At 42.5% G+C, this 6,000-nt stretch overlaps 1 protein-coding gene across 4 annotated transcripts in view; it reads right to left on the bottom strand.

Annotated features, from left to right (window-relative positions):
• FAM13B (family with sequence similarity 13 member B) overlaps positions 1-5,776 on the bottom strand; it is a 71,228-nt gene extending 65,452 nt beyond the window's left edge. For all 4 annotated transcript variants that reach the window (XM_059174651.1, XM_059174648.1, XM_059174647.1 and 1 more), the window contains exon 1: positions 5,636-5,776. The gene's annotated coding sequence lies outside the window, so the exon portion shown is untranslated. The remainder of the gene's footprint in view (positions 1-5,635) is intronic.
• Positions 5,777-6,000: the final 224 nt, after the last annotated feature.

Below are 6,000 nucleotides of genomic sequence, written 5' to 3' on the forward strand. Positions count from 1 at the left end.
AGTTCAAAGTCACTGCTACTGACTAGATGGATGTGGATGCTCTTTCCGGCAACAATGACTGCCATCATTACTGAAAACTTTGTTTAAAATTTCGGTGAAATATATGAAGACATACAGGAGGTAATTTTTAAAACATTTAGGGACGCCTGGGTGGCTCAGTTGGTTAAGCAGCTGCCTTCGGCTCAGATCATGATCCCAGCGTCCTGGGATCGAGTCCCACATCGGGCTCCCTGCTCAGCGGAGAGCCTGCTTCTCCCTCTGCCTCTGCCTGCCATTCTGTCTGCCTGTGCTCGCTCTCTCCCCCCCTCTCTCTCTGATAAATAAATAAAAAATCTTAAAAAAAAAAAAAAAACAATATTCTGTACCTGCTATTCAAAAAATCAATATTCAAACACTACCATATTCCTTAGGAGAAAAAAAGGCTACCTGTTGAAATTAAAAGTTTCAAAAGTGATTCTACAATCAAACATAATATAGTCTGCTTTTCCTGTAAAATCTCTGATCTCTGATTCTAAATTTGACTTCCTTTGCCTTTCCAAACTTTTACCTTTATCCTCTAAGCATAAAAGAGCAGCCTGATAAAGAAAAGCAAAAATAGAGACTTTAAGAATAAGTAAACAGGGGGTGGCTCAGTCATTAGGTGTCGCCTTTGGCTCCAGTCATGATCCCAGGGTCCTGTGATTGAGCCCCGCACTGGGCTCCCTGCTTGGCGGGAAGCCTGCTTCTCACTCTCCCACTCCCCCTGCTTGTGTTCCCTCTCTGGCTGTCTCTTTGACAAATAAATAAATAAATAAAATCTTAAAAAAAAAAAAAAAGAGTAAGTAAATGGCTCAACGTTTTCTGTTTCTCTATTTCTTTTTTTTTTTTTAAAGATTTTATTTATTTATTTGACAGACAGAGATCACAGGTAGGCAGAGAGGTAGACAGAGAGAGAGGAGGAAGCAGGCTCCCTGCAGAGCAGAGAGCCCAATGTGGGGCTCAATCCCAGGACCCTGGGATCACAACCTGAGCCGAAGGCAGAGGCTTTAACCCACTGAGCCACCCAGGCGCCCCTGTTTCTCTATTTCTAAAAAGGAAAATAATAACTTGAAAGACATTCCTCTGAAAACTGTTTAAAATCAAAGAGATATGAATTATCATGCATCATATACAAAAGGAAAAGAAAATATACACTAGAGGGCATCCAGGTGGCTGAGCTTCGGCCTTTGGTTCAGGTCATGATCCCTGGGTCCTGGGATCCATCTGGCATCAGGCTCCTCACTTGGCAAGGAGCCTGCTTTTTCCTCTGCCTGCCACTCCCCTTGCTTGTGTGTTCTCCCTCCCTCCCTCCTTCCCCCCCTCTCTCTGACAAATAGATAATAAAATCTTTTTAAAAAGAAAATACACACTATAGCTAAGTAATAACTTAGCAGAAAAGATTGGAGTACTTCCCTCTAACAGAAATCCAGTAAATTTCATTAAGTTATCCTATTAATTCTCCTCATTTTCCTCAACCTAAGACTTTTACACATTCTGGTTCATCTACCTAAAACACACATCCCACTTCATCCTACTCATCTTCAGCTCTTACTCAAGTATCATTCTTAGAGGGGCTTTCTCCAACCTATTCAATCTAATATCTCCCTGTTAAATTCCCTCAAGGCATAGCATTCCTTGGCTCCAAAGCATTCATAATTTTTAGTATATAAAATTCTTTCTGTGTTTTAATGTTTATTTCCCCCGAGAGTACAAGCTTCATGAAGTATGCTGGTGGATTGTTTAAAAAATAATAATAACTTTATTAAGGTATAATTTATATACCACAAAATTCACTCTTTTCAAGTGTACAATTCAACGATACCTAGTAAATTTGCAGAATTATACAACTGTCACCAGGTAATTGCTTGTTGACTTTGGGAATTTAGGAGGAGATAAATATTTGGTGAATGAATAAATGAATCTGATAATGAGCTATTCTTGTAACCCCATAACTACTACTATGTATTCGGTATACCACATGATTTCATGGCAAAACTGCCTTTATTCCATTCCCTCCCATTTCAAATATCCTTCCTTAGTTCCATTTCCAGTCAAAGTCAACTCTTCTATAAGGCCCCAAATTGAACCTACTCACATATTAGCCTACTGCCTTGCTTGCGAAACATTGACTCACTCAGGTCAAGTTGATGTGTGCATACTACAATTCCTTTTTCTCTACAGTAATCTCCTCCTCTGCCCCTAGCCATATTAATCAAACACTCAATAAAACAAAGGAAAGTTTAGAAGCAGTTATGTTACTCACTGGTGAAGAGAGGGCCTTTATTTAATGGATGTACCTTTGTAATATTAAAATGATGGAGGTAAGTTCTTGGTACTGACATACATCTAAATACAGAGTGACCTACCATATAACTGGAATCCTTTTTCAGCTATCATCAGTCCCTTTGTTGTTTATCCATGTATAAAACAGAGATTTTCTAGTTCTATTTTTTAAACTTCAGTATTTCATTCACTTTCAGAACAGCTTTTCAGATAAAAGATTTAATTCATAAAATAACTTTTAAAAGCTACTTTCAAATACTCTTTTAAAGTAACAACAAAGAAACAAAAACAACCCAAAAATGAGCAAAGGACATGAACAGACCTTTCTCCAAAGATACACAAATGAAAAAAGATGTTCAACATCTTTATGTCTTAAGGAAATGAAAATCAAAACCATAATGAAATACCAGCTTGGGGCGTCTGGGTGTCTCAGTGGGTTAAGCCGCTGCCTTCGGCTCAGGTCATGATCTCAGGGTACTGGGATCAAGTCCCGCATCGGGGTCTCTGCTCAGCAGGGAGCCTGCTTCCTCCTCTCTCTCTCTCTCTGCCTGCCTCTCTGCCTACTTGTGATGTCTCTCTGTCAAATAAATAAATAAATCTTTAAAAAAAAAAGAAAGAAATACCAGCTCACCTCCATTAAGATGGCTATTAATAAAAAAATCAACCAACCAACCAACCAACCAGACCAAAAAAAAGAAAAGAATAACTGTTGGGAGAGGATGTGGAGAAAATGGAATCCTTGTGCTTTGCTAACAGGAATGCAAAATGGTACAGCAGCCCTAGAAAACAGTTTGGATGTTCCCCAAAAAGTTAAACATAGAATTACCATATGATGCAGCAATTCCACTGCTAGATACATACCCAAAGGAATAAAAAGCAGGGCCTCAAACAGATATTTGTACACAAACATTCACAGCGACATTATTCGCGTAGTCAAAACCTGTGTTAAAAAAGAGACAACAGGGGGCACCTGGCGGGCTCAGTCAGTAGAACATGCAACTTTTGACCTTGGGGGTGTAAATTCAAGCCCCACACTGAGCATGGAGCCTACTAAAAAAAAAAGAGAGAAACAGAACAGGCAATGGGTCCAGAATGGGAGTCACCTAGACTAAACCCACATCACCCAACTAAGACTTAGTATCTACCTAACTGCCTCCCCCAAGAATGTAATCTTAACCAGTCAGTCTGGAATTTCCTGGTCAGCACTAGTGAGGTAATCTGCCTGATAGACTCAGGCTGTCCACCAAAATACAGTGACCTGCCTGATACAACCCACTCTTTGCTAATAACTTCCTTGTCCTGCCTCCTTCTGCCTATAAAAGCCTTCCATTTTGTACAGCTTCTAAGAGCTCCTTTCGATCTGTTGGACGGGATGCCGCCTGATTCATGAATAGTTGAATAAAGCCAGTAAAACTCTTAAAATTTATTCAACCGAATTTCGTTTTTTTAACAGGGAAAAACAATCCAAATGTCCATCAACAGATGAATAAACAAAATGCTGCATACACATACAATGGAATTCAGCCTTAAAAGGGAAGTAAATTCTCATACAGGCTGTAACATAGATGAACCATGAAAACATGCTAAATGAAATAAGCCAAACACAAAAGGACAAACACATTCCATCTACTTGAAGTACCAAGAACAGGCAAATTTATAGAGACAGAAGATAGAATAAAGGTTATCAGGGGCTAGGTGTAAAAGAGAATGAGGACTTACTGTCTACAGAGTCTCTGGGAAGATAAAAAAGTTCCATAAATATTAGATAGTGGTAAAAAAAAAAATTAGATAGTGGTAATGGCTGCACAACATTGTAATTGTACTTAAAGCCGTTAACTTGTTCATTTTAAAATTGTAAATTTTGTTATGTATTTACCACAATCTTTTCCAAGCTAGCTACAGCAATTCCCACCATATTTCCCAATATTAAAGTTAGTGTATAATGAAGGAAAAGCCATATACACACGAGAGGTTATTCATAAATGACAATAAAAACAGCTGTCATTTTACTGCTGAGCGAAGTCACAAGTCACAACGCATTCATTTCAGCCATTTTCTGTCCTAGAACAATGGCATTCTAATAAAAAACTTACTGTAACATTTACTTCACTCAGTGAAGAATTTTATGACACTGCGATAGGCCTTTCTATATCTTTCTAAGGACTTGTGTCAAAGATCCCTAACTGGGGACACCATTAAATTGGAGAAAATATTGCCCTAATTTTAAAAGCAGCACAGATTAATAAAAGAGCTCCCAATGGACACAAAAATAGTACCCGTCCAATTTCATCAACAAGTAATTAGTAAATGCACAGTACCTGTGAGAAATCCAGGCCAAGAATGGCTACTGTACTTGCAAAAAGGAAAGTTGAAGACAGAGCCTCACATTAACTTAGAAAGTCATTACTTAAAACTATCATTTAATGTCTGCCTTTAAAAGTGCATCCCCCCCCCCCAAAAAAAAAAAAGTGCATCCCAGTTATTTAACGTCCATAGTATGCATTACCGAGGTTCCAGCCGTCATTTTTAGATTATCACCTCCTTGAAAGTAAAAATGCCGAACTTAAGGTACTTTTCTCCATGATTAGACGGCATAATGCGGAACCGAATTAAATTCTGCAACTGCCTTTCTAAAACTCAGTTTGATTCTTAATTGATTAAAAACAAAAGTTTACCTATTTTCACTTGTCAAGCGTGCCAGCCGATTCAATTTCCTATACCCTTGTCTCGGAAAGCAGTCGCCCCACGTGAAACTTAATGCTGTACCCCCTCTGGCCTGCGTATTCAAAGTGCATTCTAGACAAGTCCCGAATGTACCAATTTTGGCTATATTCTCTGAGCGATTTAAGGAAGTCAGCAACCACTCATCTCACGTGATCTTAAAAAGGGGCGCAGCTGAGCCCAGATTAAACCACTTTTTTTTTTTTTTGGCATCAACTTTACCGACCAGCATCGAGGAAGTGGGCAGGGAAGTGGCGCAGTCCCTTCAGAGGAGACTAGCAAACGCGTAGGTTGCTGTGCCTTGGACTTTGGGGGAGCTAGGAGGTAAAAAGGCACACCCGCTCACGCGCATTGCAGCGGCTGAAAAATCGAAGACTGCCACACCCCCCCAGCAGCGCGGGCACGGTTTATCGCATAAAGCTCGAGCAGAAAGGGGGCCCGTTCTACATACTAGCCCATATTCAGGGCACTCCCCGCAACCCGGGCACCCCGATGTGCAATGCCCTTGAGCACCGCGCGGGTGGGACTAGGCGCTGGGGGGCGCAGAGGGGGAGAGCCGCCGCGCCAGGCGAGTCGCGCATGCGCAAATAAGGGCACCCGCCCGTTCACCTACCGTTGGAACCGCGACGCCCCGTTCCCCGGCCGCGGCCGCTTCTCCAGGACCTGCGGCGACGGCAGTAGAGCGAGAACTGAGGCCCCAGGTGGCTCCGCGGCCGGCGAGCCTCCTCCTTTAACGGCCGCTGGCAGGACGCTAAAGCGACGGCTGCGGCGCGGGGCCAGCCCGGTAAGCTACCCCCGGATGCCCCCGGCGGTGACGGCGGCAAAGATGCACAAGAGGGGGCAGGAGCGGCGACTGAAGAAGCAGTGGCTGAGGCGCAGACCCTCCCTAACGGCAAGCGGGAGGAGAGCGGAGGGCGGAGGGCGGGCGGAGGCCGGGCCGGACGTGACGTGCGTGGGAGGGGGCGGGGCGGGCCCGCA

This window comes from Mustela lutreola, chromosome 5 (assembly GCF_030435805.1).
Source record: "Mustela lutreola isolate mMusLut2 chromosome 5, mMusLut2.pri, whole genome shotgun sequence".
NCBI classification, from domain to species: domain Eukaryota; kingdom Metazoa; phylum Chordata; class Mammalia; order Carnivora; family Mustelidae; genus Mustela; species Mustela lutreola.